At 44.6% G+C, this 13,564-nt stretch overlaps 1 long non-coding RNA gene across 1 annotated transcript in view; it reads left to right on the top strand.

The window, feature by feature from the left end:
- The window catches only part of LOC144943059 (uncharacterized), a 68,627-nt gene extending 55,116 nt beyond the window's left edge, over positions 1–13,511 (top strand). The window contains exon 4 of the long non-coding RNA XR_013639444.1: positions 13,470–13,511. This is a non-coding gene — a long non-coding RNA (uncharacterized LOC144943059). The remainder of the gene's footprint in view (positions 1–13,469) is intronic.
- The last annotated feature ends 53 nt before the right edge of the window (positions 13,512–13,564 follow it).

Raw genomic sequence — 13,564 nt, 5'->3', positions numbered from 1 at the left:
CTCGCATTGGCACAGCAGAGAGTGGGGGCCTTTTGGAGGGTGGGTGGGAGGTTTGTGGGGGGGCTACGGGCTGGATCTCTGCAACGGGGAAGGAGGGTGGCGTGGGGGGGCGTGTTGCACTTAGGGGTGCAGTTGAGCAGGAGTTGCCCATGTGACTTTGCTGCAGCTTGAGCATTGGTTGACATACAGCAGGCCATGTGATTCCACCCGGTTGGTCGGCACGGCTATTCACGCAGGTTTGGCTGGCCCAGTTCTGCGCGACTGTCTGGCCAAATCATCGCGGCGTTGTTAGTTTAGGTAATGCGAATCATCCCTCCTATGCATGCACCCTGCACATCCTTAAGACAATGGTTAAAAATATGCTTTTTTTTGCCCTCTCTTTAAAATCAATGATATTGTTTGTGTGCAGCATTTATTTCGCAACTGCATATTTGTTTTACAGTGGCAAAGTGTTGTTTGCATAAAGTACCATGAGAAAAAGGATTGTCGTTTTGATGTTGGCCGAGCGTAAACTCCAGATGGAAAGTACATTAAGTACGTTGTATATTTAAAGTGTTCGCTGCAGTGTTGGATAATGAGTGAGTTGGGGGGAATAGAGAGATATATGACTATTTTTTACTCTTTGGCTGATGGGGTCTCACCGTGCTCGCCCATTGATGTGTTAAAGATCAGAGCAGCGCAGTGTGAACTGATTCAGAGAGCCATGATGGGCAAAACATCAAATGCCCGCGGAAGCGGACTCCCTATGCCGCACCGCGCTTCGCTTCAACGGCTTCGGTCGAGTTTGCCGGTGCCAACGACAACGGGTTCTGCTCACAATCAGGGAAGCATTTTAATGAACACACGCAAACAAGCGAATAAGCAAAAGCCTCACGATTAGTTGAAATATCAAAAAATTACGCAATGTTTCACAGGTTTGAAGATCGGCATGCAAAGAATACAATTTTTTTTTTGCGAACACTGATAACACATTTACGTGGAAGTCAATGACAGTGCATGCTGGTTTTACTTGTACACTATTTCAGGAAATGTAATAGTTTTTTATTTCTTTAACAACAAACTCATTTATCTTGTACATTCGCGAATGAGTATTATGAATTCAAGCTCGGATATATTGTGAACATGACAATTGCGCGAGCTATCAATGCAACTGAATAGTTAACAACACGGATCGGCCCTCAGTAAGACGAGGGCCATCCGATATCTTTATTAAAATGCAAAACAACCATTTGCAGGTGTCGTAAATAATTGAATACTACGCCCTGATTAATTGCCCCGCACACACCTTTTTACTTCAATTATTCAACAGTTTATTTTATTTTACGGACTCCTTTCCTTGTTTGTGCGCGCAGCACGGTGAGCTTACCTGCGCTGTAATCGGAAGCCTTCCCGCGTGGTATCCAGAATCAATCTGAAATCGTTCCCATCGCCGATCGATAACCCGTATCTTTTATTACTTTATGCAAAAGGGCAAAAAAATCAATACCTGCGATCGGAGGGTGAACTTGCATCGGTAGCACGGGGGGATGAGTGGTTGGGGGGGGGACGTGGGTGTCGAGTGGTGGATGTTTTCTGTCGGTGGGTGATTGGAAATTAAATACGGCTGAGTATGTCGAGCATAACGTATACGTGGACAGGTTTGTACATAAAAACCCAAAATATTGCAAAATAAGATGGTATTGCACGCAGGCTCTTGCCGGGCTTTATAGTTTTCCACCGCATGGGTGGTGGCGGTAAAATGGCGTTGCTGTGCGGCATTTAGTCGTTTGGCTGCAGCAGTGATCGCTTCAAAATGGATGCTGGCGCATTGATCTCTCTGTTGCTCTTGGACGGGAACTGGAATTTTTTTTTTTGCTCTCTGCCTCTCCGTCTCTTGATCTTGCCCTCGTTCTGGGACGAGGGGCCGACGTTCCCTTCGCCTTGCGAGCGCGGCAAGCCCCATCCCGATAGGGTCAAGAGTTCAATTACGAAGTGGACAGCGTTAATGCGAGCAAGGTACCCCCCAATAAATAATCTGTCCATGAAGACGGGTCTACATTCGGGTACCCTCTTTAATAATTCAGCATTGTCATTTGGAATTCTGAATCTGTGAGGAAATGGTGTGCGACTTAAAACATGTAACGGGTTGTTGGCTGGTTAAAATTAATCATCTATCTTAAAAATTGAAACAACAAATTAAATTTCATGAAATTCTAGTCTTTGCGATTACCATTTGAACCGCTTAATTAGACCGCCGGTGATGTATTTATTTCTAATGTCATAGATAGTGTTTAAAGAAGAAAGGAAAACGGTGATGGTTAAATACAATTATTTAGTTGTATATTTTCTCAATTAATGTTTAAATATAAATTATTTTAATATATTTTATTTCGCCAATGGCACTCACGGTGCCAACACTTGATATTGCGAAAGCTTTTCCACCAATGCGGTATGCGAAACGGTTAATTCGCTTCTTTTGCGCACAAAAAGCCTATCGTTAATATTCCGTCGCTGTCGATGGTAATAGTACAGGTCGATCAATCGATTTGCGGACTGGCGTGACGAGAGGCGCTATTTGCGTTGCGGTGGTCACCGCTGCCCGCTGGGTCCTCCGGGATTTTGTCTAATCTTGTGTCGCTGACCCCTTCCCGATCCACCGCGGACTGTGCAGCTTCTGACTTCGATCAGAAATGGTTGCGGGTCGCGCTGGACGTGACCTCGTGCGAAATCGCGAAATGCTAAATTGTTAACTTTTTTTACAATTAATTAATACGGCCACCAAAATACAAATGGCTTCAGTCGATCCGAAAACAGCAACTGTTGTGCTGCTTTGTCCGCCGATGTGGAATTTCACCGGAATAGGAAAGACCTTTTTTTTACATCATATTCCATGAATGCGTCAAAATGGAGAGTTGAGCTTTACGGGGGGGGGGGGGGGAGCAATAGACGGGGAGTGGGGGCTCGGGAGGAGAGGGGGCAAGAAAGAGGGTTGGGTGCTCGGGATGTTATAATATTTTGGCCGAGGAAGCTGGGGCAAGCCACCGCCCGTTTAAAGTAATGGCACAGTGTGTCGCGCCGTTGATGATGTCACAAGCGGCTGGAGAATCGTGGGTAGAGAACAGAGGGTGGGCGACCAACAAGAGGACGGGGGGGGGGTAGAGAAGGGGGGGGAGTGAGAGAGGCGGGCAGCAATGTGCAAGGAGACGACTGCGGGAGGCAAACTCGGAGCAGAAGCAAGCCGATATCGACCAGACAAAGCGTTTTTTCGTAACAGTGGCAGGGACCTGTTTTTTCGCTTTTGCGAATTATATATATTTTTTAAAGCCATATTACGTGAAGATTTTTTTTTTTACAAATTCGTAGTGTACAAAAATTACATATTTTAAGAAATGGCAGGGGGGGAGGGAAAAAGAAGACTAATTTTAAACCTTTGTAAATTAAAGTGTTACTTGACAAGCACATTTTTTTAAAATTGGCAAAGTAAAATTAAACAAAGAAGCCGCAATACTAGGAGAAAAGCGAAGTACAATATTTTCTGCGTTCAGCGTTAGTCTGCATGTTACCGGGGTGAAGTGTTACTGGGTTGACTGTCGCAGTGTTGCACGATACCTGTGCGCTTTTTGGGCTGTTGCTGGGATGGTCGACCAGCGATCATTTAATACATGACCTCTTCACGATTGACTTTAACCTCCCCATCGCTCCCTTCCCGATTTCTTTTTATTTGGTCTTATCGACAGACGGAGAGAGCGAGCGAGCGAGCGTGCGTGCGCGCGCGCGAGAGAAAGAGAGGGGGAGTGCAGGAGAGAGAAAGCCGGGTGCTGGATGGAACAGGACAAACTGAGCAAGCGAGAGCGAACGTGAGCACAAGCGAACGATCATGCAGCAGCAGTGCCAGTCAGAAGGTGCGATAGGATTGGCGGATAAAAATAGCGCAGTGTTGCTGACCGGTCTGTGGCCAAAGTCAGTGGCCGTATAACGCGCACGGCGCGCGTTACCTGCCCGACTTTGACCGGTAAGGAGGAGCTCTACTTATCTCATTTCCATAATTCCTTCCACTGCTCGCCCGTTACATCACTTACATATTTCAGCGTGCTTCTGTCAAATGCTTTGCGCCGAGTGTCTTTAACGGTGCCAGCTTCCCCTTTGCACACATTTTGACTTTGTGATGCGTGTGTTAATTTGTCGTCGTCGTCCCTTCCCCCCCCCCCGATGTACAGTGGTTTTCCTGAGTGAGGCCGTTTGCCTGGGACGATTTTCGTTTGTGACACTTTGCTTTACTCTCTCCCTTTGCTTGAGAGGATTAGAAAATTATGCGAACGCTATTTCACCCAAAAAGTAAATATTAAGGTTACCTGTTCAGTTTTTGTATAAGTATTGGATTTAGGTATAGTATGCGCAGATGGATTTCCGACGTATAGATATTGCGTACAAATTCAGATGAAAGCTGCATAGTTTAACTCTTGGAAAACTTGGCTATGAGCGTAGAAAATGCGTAATCTATTAAAATAATGAGGAGACGAGAGGCAAAACAAAATGTTGGCGATGTCTTTGTGTTTACTCCGCTTGAACTTTTACATAACGTCTAAAAGAGCTGGGTGGTTTTTTTTATTGAAACGGCGAACATTTTTTAAATTTCAAAATCAGACTGCACATCGTTCCGTTCACTGTACGAAGGTTTTTTGACGGAGTTGCAACAACAACAGCAAAATCCGCCTGTACGTTGTCTGAAACTGAAAGGTGTTACAAAGTTATTTGTTTCTATCTTAGGTCAAAATATTTTGGATTGTAGAACAAGTGCTTTTTGTTTTTAACCCTGCAAAATTCTTAGAATTCATCTGCCCCCCCCCCCATCTGTCAACTTCTTTACGACATTCTTGGCAGGATATGAGTGCGAACGCATTTTTTCAGAGCGACCAAAGTAATTTCTCTTGGATCTTTGCCGACAATTTCCAGCTCTAACCGAGGCACAGAAACTCCCATTGAGCGTCAAACCCATGAGTGCGGCTAGATAATATCCCGGCGTAAAAAATCTTTATTATCGGACATTTTCTGCAGGCTAAGCCATTCCAGGGTTTTCGTGATGGTTTCGGTTTGCCATGATAATAACGAGCTTGGTGTTAGAGAATGTTCGGTGCAACACGACGATTATATACATAGGTGTGGACGCGCGCCGTACTTTTAACGCTTTATTTCGGCACGAGACAACATTTCTACGTCCGCGTTCGTTCCGTATCCTCCTCGACGAAAGAATAATTTAATTTGGATTTAAACCGATGATGGCGAGTCAACAAAAATTCACCCCCCTCGCACTTTTAACCGTCACAATCGTAACTGTTCTTAAAAAAGTAAAAGAATGTGTTTTTATCGGGCACGGAAATAAATATATTAAAGGCCGTAATTTAAAAGGTGCGCACACGCGCGCGCAGGCACGGCCATTCCGTGAAACAATGCATATGCCTGAAGGCGGCAAGCAGCGGCGGCGGTGGCGGCTGCAGCCCCCCCGTCGCATTGTGCACAGCGAGGCCGTTTGCAGCAGCAGCAGCCGAGCCCGTGTGTGCATCGACGCTATCAATTGAATTGGACGGAGCGCGAGCCGCCGGCAAGAGCGGTAGCCTTGAAAATCTCTCCCTCGCTCGCTCGCTTGCTCCCTCTCCCTCCCTCGCTCTCTCGTGCGCTCTCTCTCTCTCCCCTTCCTCGAACACTCCCTTTGCTTCCCCTGATTCCTGCTTCCCCCCCCCGCCGCCCTCTGCGTTACCGTGGCGTCCCTGCATCTTCTGACATGCTTCCCCGTCTTCCTCCTCATCTTCCTTCTTGTCGTCCTGCGATCCCTTGATGTCGAATAAATAAATTAACGTCGGCCTGCTCGTGATGCTGCGAAAACACCGGGGTTGCTCTCCCGCGCAGGCTAGCGAGCCCAAGGCACGGGCAACGGCAAGTTTTATTTTATTATTTTTAACGTCGACGATTTTATTAAACTACAATAACATTCGCGCTTATTTTCGTATATTCTCTATATCTTCTTTTTATATTTCCTTCTCTACCCCCCCAGAGGCCAGAGGAAGCTGTGCGAGCGGCGTGGTTTAGAAAACAGCGATCTCGAATCTTAAGACGAAACTCGGCGGACGAGAAGGTGGTTGCGGGGGGGGGGGTGCGCAAGGTGTGGGGACTTTGGGAGTTAAGGGGAGGTCGGTAGGTGGCTGGCGGCAGGGTGGAGGGGGTGGTGGCGGGTGGTGGCGGGGGGGGGGTCTGTGGAAGCCCAATGCTGAAGGGAGACTTCGTGCCACCGCCGTGCTGCAGCTACCGAGCGTCGGTGCCTCCCGCGTGGAAGGCGACGGACGGAGTGAGGCCGGTAAGCCTTTGCACCGTTTTCTTTTTGCCTCTCTTCACCTGCGCTTCATCACCCACTCGTGTTGACCGTATGCACGTCCATTACGTTAATTTATGAATTTAAAATCACATTTCCTCGGCTGGGGTTGTGCGCCCGTTGCAAATATCGAGGGTTGGAATTCACCTTTATTCGACGTGTTTTTTGTAGCGGTATTTATCATTGCGATCGTTCGTTGGCTCTTTTTTTAACATGGTCTGGGGATTTCGAAAATTCAGATTATGTGTCCAGCCAAAATAAATATTACAGTTTTTAAAAAGCATCCTACGTCGAAACAAAATAGCGACGGGTTCTTGTGCCGTCCCCGGTTCCCGAGACTGGCTTCCCGATTAAACGTTTTAACACGATGCCGAAACTTGCACACTGCGCTGCACTGGCAGAATTGGTGCTCGCAAACCAAAGTCTGCGCTGCCTACCACAGACCTCCCTGCACTCGGCTCTGCTTCCACGAATCTTGCACATATGTACCTATTCCTTTTTGCAGTCATCGCAGAAAATTCTCGCTTTAAGAGGGCAGCGGCGTTTGTCTGCAGCTAGTTTATGGCAAGGCCTTGGGGTGGGGGGGGTGGAGATGATGCATCATGTGCATTTGAATATTTCACACGAGTGGGCTTTTAGGGAAAAGTTATATCCTCTAGCAACCTTTGGTATGCAATTAGCCGTGTTTTTTTTCTCTCTCCCAGCTGACTGTTATATATTAGAGCTGGCTGTTCATTTTGGCTTCTTGTTCATAAAACGAATGTGTAACACATTGAGGTTTGTTGTAACAATACGCCGCATTCAATGGTCGAGATTTCATCCGTGGAGGTGTCCTATTTTTTTTGGTGGAGGGGAAGGAAGTAAATTCGAATGAAATATTGAAATCGCTTGCGCAGCTTCAGATTTTCCAAGTTGTAAAGAGCGGTTCACTAATTTCAAAAAATCGAGCGGCCTCTTCGCGGGAACCTTAACGAGGTTCCCCGTGCAATCGTGCGCCGAGGTTTTTCTGAGCGCGATGCAAATAATTACCTCGCCAGTGGCCTCTTCTTGTACTCGACCCAGTTGCGGATTGCTCAGCAACTTGCAATGTTACATAACTGGGACAATGTAAATAAGCGAGCGGGCAACAAATAAATAATCAAATACTTTCCATCCATTGCACGCATGCATGCATATATAGTGTGAGGAGTGTGCCTGATGTGTCAATTATTATCAGTCTTTATTGCCAATAAATGTTTGGCCAATTATTACTATGTATTTTAATCAGTTGAATGTTTCGCGTACATATGGCCGGGTCGTTTTAGGATGGTTTGCCTCTTTATATATATTTATTTGGCTGAAACTGATGTAGACGGTCTCCATTTTCACCAATAACCAGTAGACGGGCTTTTAATCATTCACAATACTGTTGTGTAATGATTGGTCCATTTCATGAATTTATTTTATTGATTGCAATGCTGTTTGTGATTCAAAAATTGCGGTGACATTATCCCGGACATAATTTGAAGCAGTGATGGCTCCTTGGCCTAGAAACCTGAAATGGCTTTTAAATAAATATTCCGTACTCTTGCTTTAAAGACGTTATTCCGTCAACGGCACACTGCGTATCCATCTGAAATATAACAAAAATATACAATTTAAATGCACTTGTTCCAATTTTCAGTCTCGCAATGTAACGTGCGATTGAAGAAAACGTGGGTGGATGAATCGTAAAATGTGCATAAATGTAATGTCATTCACCTAAATCTGTGATTTTATTTTTCATTGTCAGTATTTTATTTACGAAATGACTTGTAAACACACACACATCGACACACCTGTAGATGTTACGGATATTATAAGCAGGTGATGTCATTTATTTAAATACGACATTGTAAAGATAGGAGGGAATTGTATTAAGGATAAAATATAAATCCACAGTTACATCTTAAAATAAGCAATTATTCAAGCAAATTTCATCAAAACGGCAGTCGTTCATAGGTTACTGTGCCAAGCGTAAAAAAAAATATGTACTTGCGGTAAAATGTCTTTGATGTATGATTAATATGGCACAAAAGTGTACCTGGTTCGTATCACAGCCATTTAATCCTAACAGGCTACAAGTGTTACAAGTGGACATATATAACCTGGCTGATGGCATGAACGACAGCGATTATGACATTGACGACGATACATAATGAGTTTGTGCTTTTTTGTACCAAGCAAAATTGCACCAAAGTCGGGTGTTTTTTTGTTTAAGATTGTTTTTTATTGCACTTCACTGTGTGTAGCCTTGCTGATACATAAGTGTTTCTTACGTAACACCGCATGTCCGTGTATAATATCGCTCTCTCATTCTCACATGTGTTTTTCCCTCGCGAGGTTCCAAGTAAAATATTGGGGGGGGGGTTTGTTTTTATAAAACAAATTGGCATTTGTACTTTGCTTAACATTCAAAATGAAATTCCGTATATGTTTGAGATATTTATCATTATTATTTTAAATAGGTCAAAATGGATGGTTACATAACGACTGCCCTCCGAATGCATTTCAAGTGATGTTATCGTTTGAAACTGGGAATCCTTTTCTACCGAAAATATCACGTCCGTTTGGAAACTAATCTTAACTTTACCAATTCTTGCTATGTTACTGGTATTGCGTCTGTCTTTAAAATATATATGTATATGCCGCAGCGATTGAAGGCCGGTAAGTCATAATCTCAAATATACGTATTCATCCAGGAAAGCCACACTGATTCGTATGATTCTTCCAGGCACATTGGGTTTTATTTTTAAGATCTTTTCGGCCAACTATTGAGTGTCTCACACACGCGGGAGGAAACCAGAGCACCCGGAGAAAAAAAACCCACGCACGCTAAGGGGGCAACACCCTAATCCCCGTACGGATGGAAACAGATGGCGATTAGTCTAATTGCTGCACTGCCTTCTCCTGTTGAGCCAGGGTTATGGCACCTCAACTCCCACACAGGAGGGGAGTGTCCACAGCATTAGCGCGGTACACCAACCCTCGCTGCCTCGACAGCGCTGCGTCACAGGCAGGCGCCAGCACCGGCCCGGCCAAAGTGGAGATGTTGCACATTTCAAGCGATGCTTGCGTTGGTTGCACATTATACGCGCAAACTAGAGAGTTGCTTTCTTCATTTTGCACTGCGGAGACTCGTAATCTGATTGCACCGTATTATTTTTCTTTGCAAGTTTTCTTAACGCGATGAACGGGCTTCAAATTAAGTGTAACATTTTTATCGTGTGACCTTTGTACCTACCTCGTTCATGAAAAAAAAACATTTAGGCTCCTCCCTTGTCCTTCTATAATCATTGAGTGACGGATTAAATGAGACAATTCTGCACGCAAACTTTTAAATGTGTTAATGACGCGAGAAAACATTCTAAAATAAACTGGTGCTGTTTGCAAATGCGTGTAAGGGGGAAATAATAATTAAATAAATTTCATTTAAAGGGAAAACCAAAGCTGGCTTTGCCTCACATATTTCCAATGTCGGCTTTAACAAAACCACACCCGTACGCATTTGTAATTGAACGCGACATTTTCCACATTGACAGCAGTGATCACATTTTTGGAAGTAATGTGATTTTAGGAGTACGTTTAGAAATAGTACGAGTTGGATGAAAAATAACAATAGGTTTTACCCTTTCTGGCAATGAAACAGGTGTTAACATGTTGAAATAGATACCTTTTTGCAAGGCATCAAGTCTGCATTAACCACACATACTTGAGGCAAAACATGCAAAGAAAACTTGCTCTGAAAGGGTAAAACCTATTATATGTATTTTTTGGTGCTAGCAAAAAGGTCCCATACTTACAAGTTTATACGTAATCAAAACCATTGAGAAAAACGGAAGAACCACACTGAGGTTACATAAAGGAAGTGCCACATTACATATTGAAAGGGGAGTCTGGCAAGGTGATGCACTTTTTCCAAAGTTATTCGACGTGGCATTTGGGGATATTTTCGTAAAATTGGGACGAGGGAAGACATTAACCGTCCTCGGGTTTTGCGCAGCCATAGTCGTGATAGCATTCAATGAGATTGGACTACGGGAAATGTTAGAAGGGGCAAATGTGCCTCAATAAATTGGAAATTTTTCATCAAAGCGTACAACCCCAGCAATGACGTGCGGATCAGAAACATGGATGTGAACAAAGAAAATTGAACAAAAACTGAAACGTGCATTATTGAAATCGCGTCGAGAGACAGACAGAAAGACAGATGAGAGATCTGAAGCAGGCTCAAGACAAAATTCAAACTGTGGGGCTTGGGAAGGATGCGTCGCTAGAGTGGACGATCAACAATAGTGAAGAAGTGGCAGCCAAGGGGATGGACCGCGTCCGAGAGGAAATACATCAGGGAGATGGAGCAACGAAATCAGCTCGTGTGTGCGGGTTTACGGAGCAATGTTACACCGCGGGGTTCATGAATGTTGGCAACAGGTTGGAGAGGCCTTCATCCAGCAGTGGAATGATCGTGGCTTATGATGATGGTGGTGAAGAAGACGTTTTGGATACAACTGCTTTTTAAAAATAGATGTTATTTCCTTTAATTGGATGGGCTTGGTTGACCTTAATAGCAATAGATTTCAATGGAGAACTGGATTTCTTGGCTGTCCGAATACATTTTTGAACAGGGTAGGGAATGGTTTGCCACTGTTTATTCCCCAAAACAAATTATCCTCTTTTATAGCTGCAGGGATGGATGGCTAACAAAATTAATAATGAATATAAGCACGCCAGAGCTATATTTCACTTAAAGAAGTCTGTGCTTTTTGTATGTTTTTTTGTAGTCGCTAAAACTAATGCAATAGTTGGCACACATTTCTGGTAGTATCCTGACATGCAACGAAAGGCCTAAATATGGGCAACATAGCAACTCTTGTCCAAAACGCAGTCGTTCCAGGGACAAGCTCCAAGTGTCTCTTTTTTTAAAGCCTCTCGTTATCAGCACATTTTTTTTTAAGTCATCTTTTTGAAAACGTGGGACGAGTGTAGGTCCTCAGAAATAATTAGCTTGGCTAACATTTATCATGACATGTACACGTATGTACATATATATATCCCATGTTAGTGTTTCTGTATTGGTTCGGGCACTGCGTAAAATGCCAGCGATGCCCCATTGGCAACATTCATCTGAATCCGGCGTGAGCCGCCCTCTTGGTCAAATCAACCTTTAAATGAATGTCCGGTGTGATGCATCAACATCGGTGCAGGAGAGCTAACGTCAAACAGGCAACGGTGGTGGCTGTGCATCACCCCCGCCCCCCATAGGCCTTTGCCATTCTTAACACGTGACGCACAAACAGCACAAGTGGGAGATGGTGGTGCGGTGCTTCATACACTCTGGCTTACTGGTTCCACTGCGGACCGAGAAAACAAGAGTTCAGCTTCTGTCCACGTCCATAACGTCGGTGAGCGAGCGGTGTCTGAACCGGTCCCCGGCCCATGCCCTTCGCAAAAACCCACACTGGTCCAGTGTGGTGAAGTGTTGTCCAAACACACACCCCCTCCTTTGTCGAAATGGCAGAGTGTATTGACAAACGGCTCTAAGTGAAAACTCCTTTATATTGTACTAAGCGCAGCACTTGGCGGAGCAGTCATTAAAGCTAAATGGTGGGTCATCATTGTTATCTGTGTGTGCAGTCCGCGTGTGAGTTACGCGCTTAACGGTATGCAAATGTAGGAAAGTTACGTAATGGTACCTTTAGAGTGGCAAGAGTGAGAATGAACGATGGCTCGCCCTAGCTGGCTCGAGGGACTTGCAGTGTGTGCTCACTGTGGAGACATTTGCCCTCCACAATGTGTGCCATCGGCTCCTAATGCTGCAGGTGTGTAGCAGCGGCAGTAGCCCACGCCACCCACCACCTGTTCACGTTTTATCTAAACGCCGAAAAAATTGCGCAAGCGACCCTTTGCGAAAGACCACGTTTCATTACCGCTCTGCCCAAGTCTTACGAAAATATCTGTGCCCTGCTGCCACAAGTGCTCGCTTTGTATGCCAGCCTGGAGGAGGGGGGGGGCAGCGGTGGGGAGGGGGGCAGTTGGTTTTCGGCCGCGCTCAGCACTGGCAGACAGTCACGTCTGGCTGTCTGGTGGGCACCGGGATTTTCTAGAAATTTCCACTGCCCCGGCTTGCGTATCCATTCGCCGCCGCAGCACTGCCGCGTTTGCAAAAGGAGGAGTATCCTTCCGCTGCGGTAAATAGTCTCCGATAAAATTACCCGTTCACTGCCCGTTCTATTTTCGCAAAATGTTATTAATTTACATTCGTCATTTTCATATTTCCATAGCGTCCCTTTCAAATATATCATTTCTATAATGCTGTGCATCTTCCCTATGAAAGAAAATGTAAGACAAGTCAAGACTAAGAACAAAAGAAATGGATGCTCAATAATGTTAATTTACCCAAAACAATAATTCATACGTTTGTTCTTCAAAAGAATATACAGATTTGCTACGATGTCGAATTATGTAATAGTTTCCTGCTATGCCTGCGATGCTCTCCAAAAATAAATGCAATTATATTTGTTGTATATGACATTTAACGATAAGAGCCCTCGGATAGATTGGGTGGGGACACGGAACACGGATTTGGGGTTGCTGGATTGGTGAGCCTGCTCCCATTATCTATGATCTTAAACTTGTGCTCCACAGACCATCAATTGTTCGACTAAAAGCTCTAATGGGCTCTCAATCAGCTACCGTTATGAGATTACCAAGTCATGCACAGGGAACAGGATAGTAATCTTCAATTCAGAATGTTTCGGTAATATTTTATTTGGGATTATCTTCTGGAGAAAAAAAATTGTTCACTCCTCCCAAAAGGTCTTTTACATCCTTCCACTCCACATTAGACACATTTTTGGGGACGGTGCTGGGTTGGCACAAATAACAAAATCCCACCACATTCGTCAATAACACCGTGGCCTTAAAAGGAACAAAATCATATCACGGGTGACATTTCAGGCAATGGGCCCTCCTTCATAGCACATTGCTTCCACATTAGGTTTGCATTGTAGTTGCCATGGCTTTGAATATTTTACATTCTTGCTGGTGATGCCAAGCATATGTGAGTGTGTGTGTGTGCGCTCATAATACCCTGTCTTGTGTTTTAAAGCGTATTGGGAATCATCTTTGTGTGCCAAGTCTCTGGAGCAAGACGTTGATTAAACGCCGATGTGAAATATCCTACGTTCGTTCAGAATCCAAGCC

This window comes from Lampetra fluviatilis, chromosome 29 (genome assembly GCF_964198595.1).
Source record: "Lampetra fluviatilis chromosome 29, kcLamFluv1.1, whole genome shotgun sequence".
Taxonomy (NCBI): domain Eukaryota; kingdom Metazoa; phylum Chordata; class Hyperoartia; order Petromyzontiformes; family Petromyzontidae; genus Lampetra; species Lampetra fluviatilis.
Note: the sequence above shows the minus strand (reverse complement) of the source record. Positions and strands in the feature narration are given on the sequence as shown.